This window comes from Oryctolagus cuniculus, chromosome 14 (assembly GCF_051225735.1).
Source record: "Oryctolagus cuniculus isolate XC-2025 breed Fujian yellow rabbit chromosome 14, ASM5122573v1, whole genome shotgun sequence".
Lineage (NCBI taxonomy): Eukaryota > Metazoa > Chordata > Mammalia > Lagomorpha > Leporidae > Oryctolagus > Oryctolagus cuniculus.
Window position 1 is genome coordinate 75,196,730 of NC_142880.1, and position 22,986 is coordinate 75,219,715.

The 22,986-nt window shown below is 45.1% G+C and overlaps 1 protein-coding gene across 7 annotated transcripts in view; it reads left to right on the plus strand.

Annotated features, from left to right (window-relative positions):
• The window catches only part of SNX18 (sorting nexin 18), a 294,655-nt gene that overhangs the window by 93,547 nt on the left and 178,122 nt on the right, over positions 1-22,986 (plus strand). The window lies entirely within an intron of this gene.

A 22,986-nucleotide genomic window follows, 5' to 3' on the forward strand; every position in this document is an offset into this window, starting at 1 on the left:
CAGATAAGAGTGACTTATTAGGGTCAGAAGCCTCCAAACCTAAACGTCTAGACTTTAAAAAGTTTGGAGCAGGATTTATGACCCAAGCTCTGTGATTGTTAGTTACCATGAAATAAAGTCCTACTTTCATGATATACATCTGATTCTTTCTAAGAGTTCACAAAAAAGGAAAACTGATGATAAAGATTTAAAAGACATCAACACTAAAAATCAAGTTAATCAAGTATTCACTCTGTCCTTGGCACTCTCTATCTTACACACTAACTTCACCTCCATAACAGCAGCAGGTGCAATATTCCATCTCACACATGAGGACACAGAGGAGCCCAGAGATTAAGAAACTCATTTAATCACCCTTTCAGTCAATGACTCCAGGGACCCCAGGATTTCTGCTGTGGTTTTTAAGGAGAAAATACCATGGATGGAATGGATGCTGAAGTCTCTGGGACTTCAGTCAGAAATGTTCTAATAGAAGCCTGATGCTCATGGATCTTTGTCTAACAGTATGCTGGTAGGCGCTGGTTTTGGTAGCAACAGAATCCTGTCTCTGGAGTCCTGGTGATTTTATTGAAAGACCTTTGCATGAAAGGTGTATGAGCTGCTATTTTGCTGGCTTACTTATAAACGTCTAGTTAATAAGCATCTGTGTGCAGCGGAATTTGGCTGGCTTCCCTTAATTATAACTGGTGTCACATTGGTAGACAAGAACTGCTAATAGTTCTGGCTTAACCATTTGTACATGACTTGTCCAGCTCAGATCGATTTTTCAAGACCCACTCATGAGAGTGTGAGCTTCCACAGGGCAGAAACTTACCGTATTTATAGAAGGATCTGTGAAGGGCCAGCTCAACGGCTCAATAGGCTAATCCTCCGCCTGTGGCGCCGGCACCCGGGTTTCTAGTCTCGGTTGGGGCTCCAGATTCTGTACCAGTTGCTGCTCTTCCTGTCCAGCTCTCTGCTGTGGCCCGGGAGTGCAGTGGAGGATGGCTCAAGTCCTTGGGCCCTGCACCTGCATGGGAGACCAGGAGGAAGCACCTGGCTCCTGGCTTCGGATCAGCGTGGTGTGCCTGCTGCAGTGGCCATTGGAGGGTGAACCAACAGCAAAGAAGACCTTTCTCTGTCTCTCTCTCTCTCTCACTGTCCACTCTGCCTGTCCAAAAAAAAAAAAAAAAAAAAAAAAAAAAAGAGGAGGAGAAAGGAGGAGGAGGAGGAGGATCTGTGAAATGGTGGGGAGTGAAAGGCACCTGGGAGAGGCATTTAGATGGGAAAACCCCAGCATTTCAAGGAACGATATTACTGAGTTCAGAAACATAGGACCCATGATTGCCAAGGTCAAAGTGGTGCCACTCTCTTCCCAGTCTGACCCTGAGTCAGTGACCATGAGTATCTGACAGTGTCCCTGAGGCAAACCTCACAGACTCACTCTTGAACGCAGGAAAATACTGACTCAGGGACTTTGCAGCAAGGCCCCTGCTCAGAATCACCTGGGGTGCTTGTTCCAAATGCACGTTTCTCATCCTATGCCAGACCTGAGACGCCCTGCTCTTCGGGGGCCCAGGTGCGTCTAGATGTTAAACAAGCCTCCCAGGCAGTTCCTAATCTGGTTAATAACAGTGTAGTTGTTCAGCAGAGATAGAGAAGTATGATTGCCTAACTATTCCTCTGCTTTGTGAAAATCCATCCTGATGTCAGAAACATGAAACTGGGGGGGGAAATTGGCATGTTAGAATAAAGGCAGAAACACCTCAATAGCATGTCTGTATCTGACCGAGGACCTCACTGCTTAAACAGATGCAAGGCAAGTGTGGGATTTCTTTTCTTCTGGAACAAGTCAGTGGGAGATGTTTGGGGGACAGGAAAGTCTCTCCAGGGCCCCTCCAAGCCCATCAAGTTGGTTTTGTCTCTGAGTTGCAGACTTGGCTTTTCCCTCCTAGTTCCTTACTCAAGAAGGAACTCTTCATTGGGAGATACAAACACTGAGGCGTACAAAGAGGGTAAACAAACCTTCCCAGAAAGTCAGTGCTGGAGCGAACTCTACACGCAGCGTTCTGACTCTTGATTAATTTACCATGAAGCTGCCGGGCTCTCTTTCCCATAGGCTCCAGCCTACGGCTTTTTGACAGATGAATTCCTGACCTAGGCAATTGCTTTCCTTTAAAATCCACAGAGGCATGACAGAACAGACATAATGTGCAAATAAACCTATCAACCCGAGATTCTTACATCTTCTAGTTGGCTCTTCGGAGAAACAAGAACAATTTTTTGTTATGTTCTAGAAAATATTTCTTTCATTCATTCTTTTGAAACATCTATTTATTTATATTTTATTTGAAAGTGGGGGAGATCTTCCATTCACTGTTTCACTTGTTGAATGTCTGCAACAGACAGGGCTGGGCCAGGTGGAAGCCAGGAGCCCGGAACTCAATAATTCAGAACCCCCATGTGGGTGGCAAGGGCCCAAGTAGTTGAGTCATCACCGATGGCCTCCAACAATGCACATTAGCAGGAAGCTGGATCAGAAGTAGAGTAGCCAGGACTGAACTAGTCAATGTGGTGTGGAAAGAAGGCATCCCTAAGCATTGGCTTAACTAGTGTACCACACGCTGGCCCCAAGCAAGTAGCTCTTTAAGAAGCAGGGTAGAAAGAACAGGTCATCAAAGAAGGAGGTACCTTTCTTTGAAGGGAGGAGAGAACTTCCACTTTGACCATGGCCTTGTCTAAATATGATCAGAGTCAGTGAACTCAGGGGGCTTCCATAGCCTTGGCAGCTCATGACAAGAGCCTAGGGTGATTACTGATGCCATAAACAAGAGTGTCAATTTGTTAAGTCAACCACAGGAGTCACTGTGCACTTACTCCTCATGTAGGATCTTTGTCCTTAGTGTGCTGTACATTGAGATTTAATGCTATAACTAGTACTCAAACAGTATTTTTCACTTCATGTTTCTGTGTGGGAGCAAACTGTTGAAATCTTTACTTAATGTATGCTAAGCTGATCTTCTGTATATAAAGAGAATCGAAAATGAATCTTGATGTGAATGGAAGGGGAGAGGGAGTGGGAAAGGGGAGGATTGCAGGTGGGAGGAACGTTATGGGGGGAAGCCATTGTAATCCATAAGCTGTACTTTGGAAATTTATATTCATTAAATAAAAGTTAAAAATAAATAAATAAATATTAAAAAAAATGGCAGGGTAGAGATGGTGTATTTCCCCTTAACAAGCAAAGCATCTCTAAATTTCCTGTCCACTTTCCCTCAGGTCACTCAGTGTCATTGCTGAGGCTGTCCTGTGTGCAGCAGAGGATGAAAAGAGACTGTGGGGGAGTCGAGGTGCAGAAGCACCAAGGAAACAGAAAATCAGGTTTCAGCTCTCAAAAACAGGAGTTCTAATTTGGGAGACAAAAGCACGCCACAGATAAGATGATCCTATCACTGAGTGAAATTCATGTCTCCATTTATATAGAAGTCAACCCCCTTGACCCACAGTTGAGGAAAGAGAGTTGGGGAGGAAATGCTGGAGGAGGTGAGGTCTCATCAGGGAAGTGGAGGATGAAGGGGGAACAGCCTTCCAGGGCTAGCGTTCCAGATCAGGTGGAGGTGTGTGGTAGGTGACACTGGCATCCCATATCAGAGCACCAATTCAAGTTCCGGCTGCTCTGCTTTGGATCCAGCACCCTGCTAATGCACCTGGGAAGGCAGCAGAAGATGGGCCAAGTACTTAGCCCCTGCCACCCACATGGGGAACCAGATGGAGTTCCAGGCTCTTGGCTTTGGCCTGGCTCAGCCCCAGCTGTTGCCAACATTTGGGGTGTGAACCAGCTGATGGAAGATCTCTTTCTTTGTCTCTCTGTTATTCTGCCTTTCAAATAAATAAAATAAAACTCTTTAAAAATATCTGTTGAACTTTAAAAAACAAAACATGAAAACATGGCACATGGCTGACCATGGTGCAGGTAGAAATCTTGAGTGGGCATAATTATCAAGCACAGAAGAATTTCAATAAATACACTGACATTGACACTATGGCCTCAAAGATTCTGAGACCCAAGTATCATAACAGATGCAACACAAAAAACAAATAGACTTATTTGACATGAACTGTATGTGGCAGGGTACAATATACTTAGTTCTTCTATTTGTGAATCTTTCTTGGGTGGAGTAGCCACCTCTGTTTGGGAGAGTTCTTGTAGCCAGGGAGGCAGATGCCACAGCAAATTGGTCTGACTGTGGGTGGAAGAGTGTGCCTGGAGGAAGCTGAAGAGATAGTACAGTAGCCCAGGGCAGATTTGTTTCCCTCTCTAGCCCTGGGGCTTGGAGAGGAGGAAGGAGAGAGTCACACAGCGGAGGCTGCCTTGAGTGTGCTGGGGCCATTTGGAGGCCACAGTGAGGCCAGAGATGAGTGGCCTTGCAGGAAGTGTCAGGGGAATAGATGTACTGATGGCACTTGCTCCTTCCTTTTGCTTTCCTGGCTGGCCTCCCATTGGCCAAACTCAAGCAGAAGGCAAAGATTAGAGGGGCCCGTTGATGTAGCCCCTCCAGCTTTCTGGGCAGAGAGAAGACATCCGACACAAGAGCAGAGGCAAGTGGGCAAAGAGGAGCTAAACCTCAGTTGGTGTATCTGTTGCGGGTGCCATTATGAAATACCACAGACTGGGTGACTTAAACAACCGAAGCTTATTTCTCACAGCTCTGGAAGCTAAGAGTTGAAGATCAAGGCATTGGCAAGTCTGGTTCTTTCTGAGGCCTCTCTTGGCTCGCTGGCTGGTTTCTTACTGTGTCCTCACATGGGTCTTTCCTTTTGTGTGTCTTAGAAGGACACAAGTCATATTGGATTAGAGCTCACCTTTTTTGTTCCTGAATTTAACTTTTTTTTTTTTTTAAGATTTATTTGGAAGTCAGAATTACAGAGAGAGAGAGAGAGGCACAGAGAGATCTTCCATCCACTGGTTTACTTCTCAAGTAGCCTCAATGGCTAGGGCTGGGCCAGGCTGAAGCCAGGACAGGTGCTTTATTCTGAGTCTCCTATGTAGGTGGCAGGGGCTCAAGCACTTGGGCCATCTACCACTGCTTTTTCCAGGCCATTAGCAGGCAGCTGGATAGGAAGTGGAGCAGCTGAGACATGAACCAGCAGCCGTATGGGATGCCAGGGTCCCAAGTGGCAGCTTTACCTGCTGTGCCACAGTGCTGGTTGGCCCTGTCCCTTTAATCTGAAACTCCTGGAAGATCCTATTTCTGAACTAAGGTTAGGGCTTCAAAAACTGAATTGGGTGAGTGTCGCTCCCCCTCTTCACGGAGGAACAACACAGGACCCTGTGCTGTTTTTTCGTCTGCTCGGCCCTTCCCGGGTTTGCTCCTGGTCCTTCCCGGGTTGGCTGCCGACCCCTCCACCTCCGTGGAGGGGCGGTTCCCCCTGCCACTTTCCCCACTTCCGCGGGGGAGCGGCACACCGCCGGCCGGCTCTCTCAGGGGCTGCTCAGATGTTATCCGGATGTTCCTGGTGCATGTTGTCTCTCTCCTCCTTTATAGTCCTCTTCCACCAATCCCAACTCTGCTACCCACACGCCGAGTACGCTGCTCTCCTCCAGTCAGGAGCAGGATCAGCTCCTGCAGGTTATTGGTCGAACTGGAGGCAGCTGTGTAAAAGTTGTTTCCTCCTCTCCCAGCGCCATATTGTGGGAGAGCAGATGCATAGAATAAGTCTTAATTCCAGTAACTTAGTCTAGTCCGAGTTGCTCCCCACAGGTGAGTGGGTGAGTAGGGTGTCAGTCAGTCTGTTAACAGTTGGCCTAAGGATTTACATCACCTTAAACTCTTCAGATAGTCTCAGTGAGTAGGAGGTAATTGGAGTATCCCACAGAACTTCCAGAAGTTCTCATTTGGATCTAACTGCCCACCTCATTATTTCTCCCAACCTCCATTTTCTGGGGGTGGTGGTGGGGTACTTCTGCCCCCTGGGACTTTAGGGGCCCTGAGAAGCAGAGACTCTGACCTGGGTCAGTGATTTCTACCTCCTTCACCCCAAGAGCTTCATTCTAACCTAGAGATTCATTTAATCCTCTGAGTAATTAACCAGCTTCAGGACTCAACAAATTCCCTTTTTACTGAATCTAATTTGAGTTCACTTTCTGCCACCTGTGTCCTCAAATCCTGATTAGTCCTAGCAAGAGACAGCGAGAGGGAGAGTTTTGTTCTAGTGACACTGTAGCAGGGAAAAAAATGCAAAATGTCATGCGTCATTGAGATTTGAGGCTGATTTTCTAAAACAGCAACTGTTTATCCCTCGCAGATGGGCGTACTCCTTGCAGGGATCTGCAGAGCCAGGGAGCAGACACTGCACCCCTGTCTGGTGACCAGTGCAACCAGTCCTGATGTTTCTCAACAGGGACCTTTTGAAAGAGATCAAGTACAACCACAGCACTGTTCACATTCAAGGAAAAAGGGCACTCACAGGATGGCTCAGGTATCAGAGAAGGGTTAATAATAGTCTCCATGGCTGCCTGTTCCGCCACATCCCTTGTTCCTGATGAGCTGGGTGGGCTGAAGCCAGGATGCTCTGGAGACAAGAGTGGCTTAGTGAGCCCTCTCATAAAACGCCCTGAATGCGATGCCTCAGAGGCTGGAGCTGGCGACTGTGCTCAATTATTCCCCCTGACTTTTACTGAGTACCTTCCTCCCATTTCAATTACTTGGGATTTTTATAGAAAATTGGCTGTGGGAATTTGACCCCTCCAACTGCCTGGTAATAATCGGGTCTGAATAGTAAACTCAGCATGGGTTGATTCTGGGGCGAGCCAGGGTATCCTCCAAAGAGTTCAAGAGGAGCTGTCCTCGGCTGCAGAGAAAGCCAGGGACATGTTTATACAGAGCGATGCTATTTATTTGTGAGAATTCTGTGCTGTTTACATAGTAACGAGGAAAAATTAGAAATGCCACTCAATTAAGATTTGAGGCCATTTTTCTAAAATAGCAACCTGCCTTTTCAAAAAAGCTTTGACCACTGTCTAGTGGGGCTATGAAAATGCTTTGGAACATCTGTGATATCACATAAAGAAATCTTGCTGTGTGAATATATACACAGTCATACGCACAGTGGCTGAAAGCCCAGCTGGGTGCTTTTTCCTGTGGCAGGTATTTTGCTCTATTTACGTTCATTAGTTCATTTATGCCTAGTAAGCAATCCAGTGAAGTAATGACTGTATTATCCTCATTTTGCGTAAGAAGAAACAGGCTGTGAGAAATTAGGTGACATGATAAATATACTGCAACTTCTAAGTGGAGATTTGATTTTTTTAGAGTTTATTTTTTCATTGCAAACTAGAATACTTCAAAGTTAGGTCATATTTGAAGAAGAGGAGAATGCATATAAAATACTTAATTAGCTTGCTTATATCCCATAGTCAATGCTAATCATTTCTTAGATTTTCTGTTATTAATATCAACAGTGCCCATAAACATAAGAAAATTGCTTTTTATACCCTCCATACACAGGAATTTATGTTCTGCATTGTGGGCTTGGTCTCCCTGGATTCCCATCTGAAGTGATTATCTCCAGTTGTGAGAACTGAGGGGCATCTAAATTCCAGGGCCTCCACTAAGTACCCAAAGTTAGCAGACGTGTCTGATGGGCAATGGGCTGACAAGACTCACCCGGATTGCACAAGAGTCCTTGACACAATGATTCAGTGACAGGAAGCCAGCGTCAAGAAAGAGCTCACTTAGAGGTTGTGGACTTTGCTCTTCCTCCTGAATGCCCCCACTGGGGATATGAAACAGTAAAACTGAAAGAGCCAGGAGCCATTTCCTCCCCGTCCATAAGAGCGTGGCTGCAGCAGGCAGCATGGCCCAGTGTCGGTGCCCATGGGGAAAAGCATTACCAGAGCACAGGCTACAGAGGCCAGTGTGCCCTGGAACACAGCAGGAGTCACAAAGCCGGCCAGGCGGGCCTGGATGCAGCATTAGGAGCCAGCATTTCACAAAGCAGGAGAGAGGGAGCTGGCAGATGCCACACTGCAGCTGCAAGAGCTTACAGGAGGGAATCGTGCATTCTACCCATAGCCAACTCAGCTCCATTCCCATGCTCAGTTCATACACCTCGGTGCTCCCTCAAACACTTGGGGCAGTTTTGAAGGAGCTTGATTTCCCCAAAATGCATGGAATGCATTCATTAGAGCTGGATTTATTCTGTCCTGTGCCATTAGCGAGATTCTGACGGTCTAGAGAAACACAGGTGAATACAAATTCAGGATGTATATATATATATTTAGCTTTTGAAACCTTCAGCGCAGGGGCAAGTAAGGGAAGACAAATAATGATCTTCCCAATGTGAACCTCAGTGGAATCCTCAGAGCTCTGGTTCTTCGGGGATCTCATTAGATACAACCTTCTTCTGTGTGCCTTCAGCATTCAGAACTCTTAGTAACTCTCAGGCATAAAAACAAAACAGATTTTTTCAACCTCAGTTATGAGTAATCAGACCTTTAAAAGTGTGCCCCCGAGTTCATTATGAAGAATTGAGGTTAGTAAAGAGCCCAGTGTATATGGAGAGATCACAGATGTCCAATAGCCCGGTTGAATGGCTGTTAATCTGAAAGCACATATTGACTGAGTCCTTCAGTGTCATACTCAGTATCTCACTAGCTCAACCTACTCTGAAAATAATTAACCCATGAACTCCATGCAGTATGGTATCAATCAAAAACCACCCTACTCAGCAGCTACAAAAAATATGTTCTCCCTGGTGCTAAGTCACAGTACTCATGATGAGCTCTCTTGGTATTGACGTTGTTTTGTCGTTCTTTCTACTTTGTGACTTTTCATCATGGGTAGTTTGGGAAACCTGAACTTCAGTGGGTTATGGTTAGGGAGCTAGAGTCTCCTTCATGCTTAATTGAACTTCCAGTCTTTCTAGTGACCAAATACATGACAAGTGTTTTATTTTTCCAAATGTTTTTACCGCAAGCCATGCATGGTAAACAGAGATACAGAAGTGAACAAACCAGGGAGAATTCAGTCCTCCATAAAGCAAGTCCTGGGTCACCTGAAGCAATTCAGAGCCCACATGCAGTTTGTTTTAGTACTTCAGGACATGTTGGAAGAAAAAATTTAATCAAGACTTCAGTGCCAATATTTTGGCCAGCGCCATGTCTCACTAGGTTAATCCTCCGCCTGTGGCGCTGGCACCGCGGGTTCTAGTCCCAGTCGGGGCGCCAGATTCTGTCCCGGTTGCTGCTCTTCCTGTCCAGCTCTCTGCTGTGGCCCAGGAGTGCAGTGGAGGATGGCCCAGGTCCTTGGGCCCTGCACCTGGCTCCTGGCTTCAGATTGGCGCAGTGCACCGGCCGCAACACACCAGTCGTAGCAGCCACTTGGGGGGTGAACCAACGGAAAAAGGAAGACCTTTCTCTCTGTCTCTCTCTCTCTCTCTCTCTCTCACTGTCTAACTCTGCCTGTCCCAAAAAAAAAAAAAAAAAAAAAAAAAAAAAAAAGACTTCAGTGCCAATATTTCAAGACTGAACTGCAAATTCACATTGCTGTGGCCAAGGATTCATGCATATTTCAGCTTTTTCTTAGGCTCTTCAGTTTGTTGTTTCATGGGGGTGGGGAAATAAGCTGTCCTTGTCAACAGGGAGTTCTTCAGGGTTTATATAATAATGGAAATTAAACACCAAGAGCAGATAGCTCTAAAGCCATAGAGATGTTCCACTTAAGCTGGGTCTGAGTGGTGTGTGTGTGTGTGTGTGTGTGCTCAGAAGATAAATGAAGGATAAAACAGCATCAACACTGTCTTCCTGTTCCTTTCTCCTTATAATATGTAGCTCTATAAAGTATCTTGTAAGCTCAGTCAGTATAATATACTCCTGGTGCAGTCACAGCAAAGTTGGCATTCTCCAGCCATCATGGTTAGGATGTCAGAAGAGTGCTTTCCTTTTTTTTTTTTTTTTTTTTTTTTTAACAGGCAGAGTGGAGAGAGAGAGAGAGAGAGAAAGGTCTTCCTTTGCCGTTGGTTCACCCTCCAATAGCCGCCACGGCCAGCGCACCGCGCTGATCTGAAGCCAGGAGCCAGGTGTTTCTCCTGGTCTCCCATGGGGTGCAGGGCCCAAGCACCTGGGCCATCCTCCACTGCACTCCCGGGCCACAGCAGAGAGCTGGCCTGGAAGAGGGGCAACCGGGACAGAATCTGGCGCCCCGACCGGGACTAGAACCCGGTGTGCCGGCGCCGCAAGGCGGAGGATTAGCCTATTGAGCTGCAGCGCCGGCCTTTTATTTTGAACCTTGTATATTCAGCCAAAAAAGCTTAAACTGGATGATAGCATAAATATGCCTTTGAGTTGCAGAATTCCTTTGGGGCCATGTCTTCCCTATTCTCAGGCCGTGGTGTTGGGTGAAGTAGTCCCCATCCTGTATGTGTTCATGAGTGGGTGTGTGGAGAGGGGGTTAGGATAACCAACAGTCCCAGAACTAAGTGGCTTAAAACAACAAACACTATCTCACAGCTTCCGTGGGTCAGGCTTTGCTGAGTGATTTTGCTCCAAAATCTTACCCAAGACAGCCATCAAGGAATCAGCTGGAGCTATTATCATCTCCAGGCTCAGCTGGTGGCAAATTTCCTTTTAAGATCACTCCCATATCTGTTGGGGAGTCTGGAGTCCCTGCTGGAGCTTGGACGGAGCTATCCGTTTCTTCCCATGTGGGCTTCTCCCTAAGTAGTTCACAACATGCATGGCATGTGGCTTCCCCCAGACAGAGGGCTCTCACAAAAAGAGTGAGACTGAGCAAGACAGAAGTCATAGCTTTCTTATAAATTAATCTAGAAGTGGCAACCCCTCACTTTTATTGTATTCTAACCTGCTATGTCACGACGCTGGCCCCAAGAGAGAAATCCTTAATGCTGGCATATATATAAAGTAAATTTTACTCAAAATATGAAAAAGTGAACACACACACACAGGCACACATGAGCAGGGGTTGCCCCACACAGAGAAATACCAGCCATGAACTGGAAGTGAGCCCAGAAGGAGAAAAGGGGCAGAGGAGGGGAAATAAAGAGTGCATCCCAAAAACCTCCTCCAATCGTGATCTCTGGTGGAAGGGAAAGAGAGCACCTCCCAGCACCTCCTTTTATTAAGTGGAGGGAAGGGGTTTGCCCCTACAGAATGCAGTTACCTCCAAAAAATCCCACATGGAGCTTTATATCCATATTTCCATGGCATCTTCCCTCAGATCCCGAATGATAAAACAGATGCATCCCTGGAAAGGGGATACTTTGATTGACAAGCACAAGGCTAGTGTTACACGTGTGTGGGGACTTGTGGCTTACAAGTACTTCCAGTTCCACAGATCTACCTAGCTGCCTAGCCCATATCAGACCAATGGGAGAATCACAACTCCCTTGAGCAAAGCCTTTGTCACCTTACAACAGCAGGTGTAGTAGGTTTTCATTGTCAGCTGGGTTTTTGTGTCTGATTGAATTTGGGTATGAAAGACAAACAGGAGCACTTTGGCAGTGTCTGGCTTGGACATTTTTCATTTGCCACAGTAGAGGAGGGCTGTTGGGAGGTGTGCTACTAATGGGTATAGGGCAGTGGTGCTATTAAGCATCCTCCAGTGTACAGGACAGCATTGCTGACAAAGAACTATCCAGTCCAAATGTGCTAAGGATGAGAAATGCTACTGCAAACCGTCTGTGGGTGATTCAGCAAGTTACAAGGAGAGATTGAGTTTTCTTGTTTCTGGGTAAATAGTAAGAGGCTTAAGCTTGAACATGTTAGCTTAGAAGAGAGACTGTCGAGCCGGCGCCGTGGCTCAATAGGCTAATCCTCCACCTTGCGGCGCCGGCACACCGGGTTCTAGTCCCGGTTGGGGCGCCGGATTCTGTCCCGGTTGCCCCTCTTCCAGGCCAGCTCTCTGCTATGGCCAGGGAGTGCAGTGGAGGATGGCCCAGGTGCTTGGGCCCTGCACCCCATGGGAGACCAGGAAAAGCACCTGGCTCCTGGCTCCTGCCAGGATCAGCGCGGTGCGCCGGCTGCAGCGGCGGCCATTGGAGGGTGAACCAGCGGCAAAGGAAGACCTTTCTCTCTCTGTCTCTCTCTCTCACTGTCCACTCTGCCTGTCAAAAAAAAAAAAAAAGAAGAGAGACTGTCTTTACTGTGCTTCACACATTGGGTCCTAAAGCTTGAAAGGTGGCCCAACAGACAGTTGGTTCTTAATACTTGCCAATAGCTATTTAAAAATGGATTCATTCATATACAAGTATTTATTAAATCCCTCTTTTCTGTCATCAAACAGCAATTTCCATTTCAGAGTGGTTTGGGATGCTAAGGAAAGAAAATTATATTTGTATCCCTCTGATGGGATCTGCTGGTATACCATGCTCGTGAACACAAATTCACATGTAGATGCTGATTTTAAAGATGAAGGTCTTGGGGAGGCCGTTGTTGTGCGGTGGATTAAGTAAGCTGCAGTTGGGGACAACTGCAAACCATATCTGAACGCTGTTTTAAGTCCCAGCTCCTTCCTTTCCTATCCAGCTTCTTGCTAATGCATTCCAGGAGGCAGCAGATGATGGCTCAAGTGCTTAGGCCTCTGCCACCCAGAGGGAGACCTGGACAGAGTTCCTGGCTCCTAGCCTTGGCCTGGCCCAGCCAAGCCAGCTGTTGTGGCCGTTTGGTTAAGCCAGTTGAGATATCTCTCTTCTGCACCACCACTCCCCCCACCGCCCCATCTCTATCTCAATCTCTATCTCTCTCTGTGTGTGGCTCTGCCTTTCAAGTAGATGAAAATAAATAAAAGAGATAAACATTAAAAAATGAAGGTCTTTTCCCCCTAGGTGGAAAACAGGCCAATTAAGATTTTAATCTATGACATGAAAATTGGAATGGAATAAAAAATAAAAGCCTACTCTTCCCATTAGTAGGAAATGTAGCTTTTGCATGGTCAGATGGTATTTAGCTTCCCTATTTCCACTCTTTCCTGAGGTCATGAATTAGGTTCCATCCAGGATTGTCACTAATGTAGACATGTTCTCTCATTTGTTCATTTATTTAATATATGATATTGCATATTGCAATGGGGTTGGAGACTGATTTAAAATAAAATACAGTTAATTTTCTTTAATATTTAGGATTTTTCCTTCTCATGAGACAAGAAAAAATTTCCATTTTAATAAATAATTGAGGTTATTTGCCTATATGTGTATGATTTAAGGGATTTCAACATAATGTACCCAACTCTTACCTTAAAAGAAAAGATTTTTATTGGATTTTACTTGCTACCTAAAAAATACTTGCTTATTGCCCCAAAGTGCTAGTATTAAGTAGTCTTCATACTGTTCTTTATTACAACAGATTCTCTAATCTCAAAAAATAGGTTCCTAAGTCTGGGCCATCCTGTGATCTGGGCCATCCCAGACTGTGGTGGTTATCTGAGGCCAGGGATGCCTCTCTGGTGGCTGCATTGTATAAAGTGAGAAGGGAGTACCCAGGGGGCCAGTGGTGGCTAGAACCAACCCAGGCTTCCCCTGCCAAGCTGTGTGCCTGACTTTGGGACTGTATTCACCAAAGACACTTCCCAAGCGGACTCCTTTGTGGGGCTAGATTCCTCTCTAAGGAATGTCCCTGATTTCAGTAGAGGGTAGTGAAGGCCTCATGAGAACCCCTATCTAAAATGCCCACCAGCTGCTGGCAGACTTTTCAACCTCTGAGCTCCTGGTGACTTATAGCAGATTTCCATGACCCACACCGACAGCATAATTATCATTGTGACAAGATTCTATTAAGTCCTTCGCCAGCTGTAACAATACAGCCGGTGCTTATTAGGCCCCAACACATACTTCAAGACAAATGACATGGGCGCTGTGCTAACAGCGTGTGTCTGTGTCTTGCCCTTGACGTCCCTCTGCCTTTATGTTTCACTGTGGGTACTCACTTGGAACATAAAGCTGAGATGTTGTGCTTTTCCTCTTGTAGTTAAATGTTAGCTAAGCCACATGCCAGGAAGATGAGGGAAAGGAATCCACTCTGAGTCAAAAGGTGAGGCCCAAGACGTCATCCGTAATGACCCAGATCTAGGAAAGTGGCAGAAATGTCATTATCAAGCCCGCTTAGCTATTATCTTCCCTCCTGGGTTTCCCTTCTCCCTGAATGGCACCACCCTTCTCCCTGGTGGTCAAGTTGGAAACCCCAGCTTCTCTTCTCTCCAGGTTTGAAGGGTGACTGGCTTGTGGCTGTCAGTGCCATGTCATCACCACCTCATGTGTCTATGTGTTAGAGAAACAGCTGCAGGAGGAGAACATGGGCCTTGATTTACAAATAGGTGTGATTATACTCCCAGGGCCAGGGACACTGAGTTGCAAAGAGATGGATGGATGGATGTTATAATCTACACGACTGTGTTAATTCTCCTCCACGCAGTGCTATTTTTCATGCACCTTTTCTTGAGTGCCTCTATATGGATAAGCCTGTATTTGGGTGCCAAGGCAGATGTGATCTGAAAAGGACACTCCTTTACTTCTTTAGAAGAAGCTGAGATGACATCATGAGCAGGTGTCAGTCACCATTAGAAGAAGGATCCTCTGGAAGTCAAGAGGAGGGATTTTAGCAGCCGGTGCTGTGGTGTAGCAGGTAAAACCGCTGCCTGCAGTGTAAGCATCCCATATGGGCACCAGTTCAAGTCCCAGGTGCTCCTTTCTGAGCTCCAGAAAGAACCTGGACTCTCCTTCTACCTCTTCTTAGCATAACTTCCCAGAGGTGTGCAGAGGTCTGGCCAATGGATCCAGCCAAAACATGTCCTTGGCAGAGATGCCAGCACAGCCTTGGAAAATGAAGGAAGTCTAGCAGATAACTGGCTGCTTCTGAAGGAATCTGGGTGGTTTGCATTCCCCACAGGGAGCTGTTGGCACCAGCGGGGGATGCAAACTGGGCCTTGTGAACTGAGTCCCAGCTTGTCTGCACATCTTGCAAGGCTGGATGCAAACTGCACCTGCTTCCCAGCATACGTGCTGGCAGGGTGAAGCTGAGTGCAGGATGTGATGTGGCCTTCCCAAGGAGCCTAGGCAAACCATCCAGAAAGAGGCTGAGCCACACATGGGGATCTGTGGGCTCTGACCACCAGAGAGGAGCTCCAGGCCAGGGAGATTTCAGGGGATTTGTTGTGGATCCTTTGGAAAGAAAACTTGCAAATTCTTTCTTTGCAGCCAAGCCGCAGGCAGATAAGAAATATTTTTTTCCAAATACAGGGCAAGGTCTTTCTTCAATCAGAATCACTTAGTTTGCTGGAGAAAAAGACAAGATTTCTGGTCCCCATGCCAGACCTGCTGAACTTGAATCTAAGGGCAGACAGAATTTGCATAGTTTAGCAAATGCTCCAAGTGACTTGGTCCTTTGCCCTAGAGCAGCAAAAATCCTGCCCAAAGTTACAAGTGGAGAGTGAAGGATTGAGAAGCTGTGTTTTGCATCCCAAACGGGGTGGTGACTGCACAGAAGTTGTACATGGAATTCAAGACCTGCACTCAGTTCCCCAGACATACTGAGATCCTGACCTGAGGTGCTGTGATAAGATAGTAAATAATTCAATAACTACAGTAGCAGCTCACCTACCCTGGCTAGCTGCCTGACCTTGGGCAAGGCAATTGATACCTCTGAGCTTCAGTTTCTACTTTATAGAAGAGTAGAGTTGGAGGGTTGGGTACATTTAGAACCAAGAGATCACCTGGTTTTGTTTGGGTTGAACACAGAACCCACCAGCAGGTAGATTCCAGGAACCCCATGCTCATTGGATCCACCTACAGCATCTATTTGATTATTTTGTGTTTGAGTGGTTGAGGACCTGGGCTTTGATCCTGTATGAACCCAAGCTCTGACAGTCAGTTGCTGACAGACTTTGGGCACACTGTGTGACACCTCTTTGCCTCAGTTTCCCTACCTAAAAGTGGGTATATCATAGTGTATATAGCTTAGAGAAATTGTTAAAGTTGCAGGAGGCTATTGTTTCAGACTCCTCTCCTGCACTGAGCCTCAGGAGACCAGGCTAAATATCAAAATGCTAAAGCTCCCAGTCATCACGCTGAAAGTTAGCTGTTTATTTGACCTTTCCAGGAATTATGATTAGAGAGGTAACAGCCAAATCTTCCAGTTTCAGTTGGCATAGTGGTGAAGTTCTCCCTGCATTAATCCCTGCATTTAAAAGGTAGCCTTAAGTAAGCTATGTTAATCCATCAATTATGTTTCTACCCTTCTATCTCCTTGTCTGTACCTTATAAAGAAAATAATTTTATTCCTTTAAAATATTATTGTTTTGTATTTATGAGTATATTCCTTTATTGTTAGGGAACATTTCATTGAACAAGTTGTTTTTTTTTTTGTTTGTTTTTTTTTTTTTTTTTTTTTTTTTTTTGGAAGGCAGAGTGACAGAGAGAGAGAGAGAGAATCTTTCTTCTGCTTGATCACTCCCTCCAATGGCCACAATGGCTGAGACTGAGCCAGGTTGAAGCCAGAAGCCATGAGCTTCGTCTGAGTCTCCCATGTGGGTGGCAGTGGCCCAAGTATTTGGGCCATCTTCAGTTGCTTTCCCAGCAGGGAGCTGGATTGGAAGTGCGGCAAGCCAGGACTCGAACCAGTGCTCCTGCGGGATGCCAGTGTGTAGGCAGCAGTTCACCTGCTGCACCACAACGCCAGCGCCTTGTGTTCTTTCTTAACCACTATCTCATCTACACATGCGTCTTCAAATACATTTTTTCTCCTTAAATACAGAATGTGAGAGATATTAGTGAAAAGCTGAAGCTGCTTACACAACTTAGTCAAAGCTACTGACCGACAAAAGCAAATGGAATTCAGTGTGGATCAGCAAATGTGTAGTTCTGAGAAATGAACATTTGTCCCGTCTAGAAATTACCAAGATAAGAGTAGAGTATGTAAGGAAAAGAATCACTGGAGAAATGCTGAACTGAGTGAGAATTGAGAGGAAATTTTTGAGACTTTCGAGCCTGGAAAAGAACACAAAGGCAGAACCACTTTCAAATATCTGAGAGCAATCTCTCATAATTTTGAATGAATCATAAATGGAATACTGTCTGTCAATCTTTTGTCTATTTTGAATGTGTTGATATCAGAATCCATTTTAACCAAATGCCCCTGGGGGCCAGCAGAGTAGATTTTCAGACATTTTATTAGCATTAATTTAATTTGAGGAAATTACCTAATATCATAGATACCAGAATTAAGGAACAGAGTGGAGGGAGAGTGAGGAGGGCTAGATGCAGGGTCCCAGAATGGATAAAGGGAAGATGAAAATATAATAAAAATAGCACACAGTAGGTAACAAGTTTCAACAAAAATGATAATTGAGGAGATGCACAAGAAGTTGCCTGGTCGTTTTTTATAAAAGTCAAACTGGATCAAAACAGTGTTTTAGCCATGCCTTCCATGACCATGGACCTGCACTCTACCCAGTTATGTGAAGCGAGAAATGCCCAGGATGGGGCTGCTCCTCTGCAGGATCTCCATAGTCTACAGAGTCTTTTTATTTTTTTTTTTGTCTCCTGAGGATTAATTTTTTTAATTTACTTTTCAAACATAATTTTTTATGTGTGCAATATGTACTGATCAGATCAGGGTGATTAACATTTCTCCCCCTTGGCCATTACTTAATGGTCAGAGCATTGGAGTTCTTTTATTTGCTCATAAATATATAAGAGTTTATTGTGAATTATAGTCACACCATTATGCTGTGTAGCACTAGGAGCATATTCCTTCTAACTCTGATTTAGCACCTGTTATTGAACCTCCCTCTGTCTCCCCTTATCCCTCCCAGCTCTAGTAATTGCTAGTGCATGTTCAGATTGAGCTTTTTTTAGCTGTACATTATGAGGGAAAGCATACAATATTTGTCTTTTTTTTGTTTGCTTAGCTAATTTCACTTAACTGAATGCCCTTCAGTTCCATCCATTTTTCCTACAAAAGACAGCATGACATTCTACTTTATGGCTGAGTAATATTCCATTGTGCGTATATGCCACGTCCTCTTTATCCATTCATCGGTTCATGCACACCTTGGCTGATTCTACATCTTGGCTACCCTGAATAAAGAACCGCTTCTCTGCCACAGCGCTTGCCACAGCAGCAAGCCCAAGCCAGAGGACAGGGGCTGGCTCTCAGGGGCTAGCAGGAAACTCTGGGCTGCTCTCCAGCTTCCCCAAGTCTTCACCCAGTTTCCAAATGGATAGATGGGAGAAGGGCAGAGTTTTCTCCTACTTCAACATCTGTGAAGAAAGCTGGCTTTGTGATTCCTGTGCCTGGTGTGATTGCTCATTTCTCTGCAGGAGGCAGCCTCCTTATGCTCTTTTGGGAATCTAAAAGTATCCACTGATGTTCCAGCTCTCCATGAAGCTTTCTTCAAGAAGGAGGTTGACTTGGGTGATTTAAAAATTTTATCCTGGTAGAGTGCATATCCAGATTGGTTCTTTCTGAAAAGTGTATGCTTTTTATAAGGATGAGATATTTTATTTCATGGTCCATGAATATGTATATGAAACTTTAACAACAACAAAGACCATGGAATTGAAATCAGATGGCCCACGTTTGTGCTATTTTTCTGACCCCTATAAGCTTTATGAACTTAGAGGAACACTCTTGGATCTTGGGTTGTCGCAGTCATAAGATGGGTAGCATATTATCCCTCATATTGAAATGCAGCTTGAGCAACTGAATGGTAGCATATGAAATTTAAAAGTCTGAGCAAGAATTTTCCTTTTAGAGGACTATCTCTAAAAGAGTGACTCATGGGTAAATATAGCACTGGCAGCTAATGTTTACTGGACACTTACTAATGTCTTACATGTATCACTGCATTTTAGTCTCATAACCATCTGTAAGGTAGGAATTTTTATTACTCCACTGTTAAAGATAATGAAAATAGAAGCCTATGTAGTTGGGTCTGCAATTTGCCTGAGGTTACCCAGGAGGAGTGGCAGGAGCTGGGATTTGAATTTGCCCACATCTCTCAGGGCCTGGCTATGAAACTGAGATAACCCAGCCTTCCAGGGCCTGAGGCCTGACACTGTCCAGCCCCTCCAAGGATCCCTGGGCACAGCTGATCAGATATTCTGCTCAGACATAGGATCTCTTTTAAATATCTTTTTACCTTTTAAATTTATTCTATCTGTTTCACTTGGGGCAGTATTTATGTAAATTAAAGGGAATAGAACTGTGGAGAAAAAGCATTTCTAAATTTTGAAAAAATTTCATTAGAAATAAAAACTCAAAAATACTACCATGAATTTCTTAACTAAGTTACTGAGGGGCAGACAGTGAAAATTTGCTCTCAGAAGCAATGGTGGGTTGGTCACCAGATGCTTCTATAACCAAGGAAATAAAATTTTAAAACCAGGAATCTAATAAAATGAAGTTAAAAATTATAGGTTTTTTTTTGAAGAACTTTACTATTTAAGGAAAACCTTCAGAAAACAAATATACTAGAAACCGTATACATCTATAGTTTGTATAATGTGGCAGTCCTTGATTTGTGACTGATCACAATAGCTGCCATATGGTAGATGCACAGTGCATGGATGAACTTGGCAAAGCCAGTGTCAGTTCCAGCACTTGTCAAAATATTAATATCTAATATTGATATAATATTTTTATGCGTCAGTTATAGTCAAATATACAGCATGGTCTCATTTTTCTTGACCCCCAAAGCAACTGTAGAAGGTAAGAATAATTCCTAATCTCTATTTTGACATGGGAGTACTGAGAATCAGAGATATTTAGTAACTTAACCAAAATACAGCAGTCAGGCTCTGTGTCTAAGAACCAAGGGCTCAAGTGGGCTCGAATAACTTATGTTTAGTCATTCTCACAGGAGAAGGGGTCTGAGGTCTCTTGGAGCTTAGTGATGAGGCCAGTGGGGCTGTGTGAGGTCTTGTTCCTTGGCAAAATGGAACTGGGCAGTGTGCCAAAGTGAGCTGTGCCCAGGCTCTGTGGGGAAAGGACCAAGGGGAGGGGGGAGGCACTTCCGGAGGCTGAAGGAAAGGGTGCTCCCTTGGCAGTATCCTGCTGACAATTGCCATGCAATGTTTGTGTTCTCCCGAAGTCCATATGATGAAATTTCACCCCTCTGTAGGGATGTTAGGAGACAGAGCCTTTGGGGAGGTGATTAGGGCATCGAGAAAGCACCCTCCTAGATGGGATTAGTGTCCTTCTCAGATAGGCTTATAGGAACTCATTCTCTCCTTTTGCCATGCAAAGTTTTATTTTTGTTTTTATTTTTAAATTTATTTAGTTATTTGAAAGGCAGAGTGACAGATGGAGAGAGAGGGAGGGAGATAGATATCTTCTATCCTCTAGTTTACTTCCTAAATGCCTGCGCAAGTCAGGGCTAGGCCAGGCTGAAGCCAGGAGCCAGAAACTCCATGTGAGTCTCCAATGTAGGTGGCAGGAACCCAAATACTTGAGCCATCGCTTGCTGCCTCACATGATACAAATTAGCAGAAAGCTAGATAGGAAGAGGAGGCAGGACTCAAACCCATGTACTCTGCTACAGGATGGGGACATCCCAAGTGGCAGCTTAACCTGCTGCGCCACAGCTCCTGCCCCTGTTGTTTCTGATCAGCACTTTCCCGCATCTCTTATGACTCAGGGAGCCTCTGCCTGCATTCTCTTATCACCTCTGAGCCACAGACTGGCACCATCCTTCTCAGCTCTGAAGAAGACTTCTTTTCCGGAATCTATATTGCTTCTTGGCCGCTGCCTGCTCCCTGGAAATCCTGGGCAAAGATCCAGGAAAAGAATGTGTTTGCTTGGGCTGAAATCAATGGGCCGTGGTTGTTTTTTTCACCTTGGGTGATTCCCCTGCTACTCAAAGAATGAACTGACTGGCACTGAGCAGGGAAAATAGCACATCCCCTTTGGATTCATGTTCTTATTTATAAGCCATAACCTCGGGGACAATGAGCTGGAGGCCCTGCCAACATCCTAGAGCTGAGATCTTGGCTGATGTCACAGTAGCAGTGTTTTCTTGGCATCTGAGAACCCAGGGATGCAAATAAAACTTGAACGAAAGCAAGCATTGAAAATTAATGTTACTCCAAAGAGAAAGCAGCAAGGATATGAAAAACTGGACCCCCTCTCCTCCTTCATTAAAACAAGGGAATCAGAAAACCTGTAAGACAGAACTTGCCACCAAGACAGCTAGTGTATCTTAGCAGTGTGACTGTCTTCTCTTTGGAAATATGTCACAGTCAAGGGGTTAAACCCACGGATGACTGATAGGGGATCCATGACCATCTCATTTGACTCATGGTAGAGGTTGCTGATGTCTGCCTGCTATCCATTCACCCCTTCTCACTTACTCAGGGGACCTCTGTTTGGTGCAATCAATGATGTACCCTCAACTGGAAAGTCACATCTTCATGCCTTCCTGTATAGAGATGACTAAGTTTTGACCAATGAGACAAGTGCAAGCTGTTGAACAGTCTCGTTGAAAAAGTCCTTAAATGAGCCTGACCCAACTGTGCACTTACTTGTCCTTGACACGCCTCCTCTCAGCTGAATACAAGATAAATTGGGTGCTAGCTTGGTAAAAGCCATCAGGGGACTAAAGAAGACCTTGAAGTTGTAAACCACACCCAGGATAGTAAAGACTAAAGAAAAATCTGGATTCCTGATGAGAAGGCAGAACCCCATTCAGCCCTGGATCCCAAATCTCTAGCTTATCTTTTGATGGACTGAATTAAATTACATCAGGTTCAAGCCACTGTTGTTTTGTGGAGCTTGTTAGAAAGGCAGGCTTTCACGCCCTTCCCCAGAGTAACAGAAAAAGAGAATCTGTATTTTAACAATTTGTGTGCATACTTAGGTTTGGGAAACACTAGTCTACATGTAGTTTCTCTGTTTATAAAATTATGAGCTGATATACTCTGGGGGAATAGTGTATTCTATCTGCAAATATTAAAACATGATGAGAATTATATAATCATAGAGAAGAATGACTACAGTGATCTGAGCTCTTCAGATACAAAGAAACAAAACATTAGTCTGTGTTTTTAATTCATACTGCAGCCACCAGAGTTGGCTCTGAAGTTCATAGTCTAATGAAGGATCCTGAGACCAGCATTATGATGCCCCGGTTTGAGCTACCATCTCTGATGCCTTCATCTCATGTTGGAGCATGGATCCAAGTCCTGGCTGCTCTGCTTCTGACCCAGTTCCCTACTAAAGCACCTGGAGAAGCAGTGGAAGAAGGCCCAAGTAGCCCCTGCCACTCACATAGAGTTCTGGACTCCTGGCTTCAGCCCAACCTTGTCCTGGCCATTGCAACCATTTAGGGAGTGAATCAGTAGATAGAAGATCTTTCTCTTTATCTCTACTTACCTTTCTCTATCTTTCTGCCTTTCAAAATGAATAAATCAAGAGTTACAGAAAAAGAGAGAGAGAGAGAGAGAGAGGAGAGACAGAGATCTTCCAACTGCTGGTTCACTCCCCAAACAGAAGCAACAGCTGGGGCTGGGCCTGGTCAAAGCTAGGAGCCAAGAGCTTCATCTGGGTGTCCTACATGGGTGCAGTGGCCCAGGTACTTGGGCCATCTTCTGCTGCTTTCCCAGGAGCATTAGCAGGGAGCTGGATCAAGAAGTAGAGCAGCCAGGATTGGAACCAGTGCCCATATGGGATGCAAGCATTGCAGGCAGCAGCTTAACCCTCTGTGCCACAATGCTGGCCATGTGATTTGAATAGTTATGGATTCTTTTGCTTCTGCCCCCAGTTCAAGGATCAGAGACTAACTTGTGGGATTGAGTCAGTCTACTGGCCTCCCCCATTGACACTTAAGTTCCAAGAGTTGACACTTGGAAAACACAGGTCACACACCAATGTCTTCACATTTTGCCATCTTTAGTTTTTTGGTTTATAATAGAGGCTTCTTGATTCCCTTTTACAGATGAGGAACATGCAGACATTGAAGGTGAGTGGATTTCAGAGGACTCAGAGCTATCTATACGCAA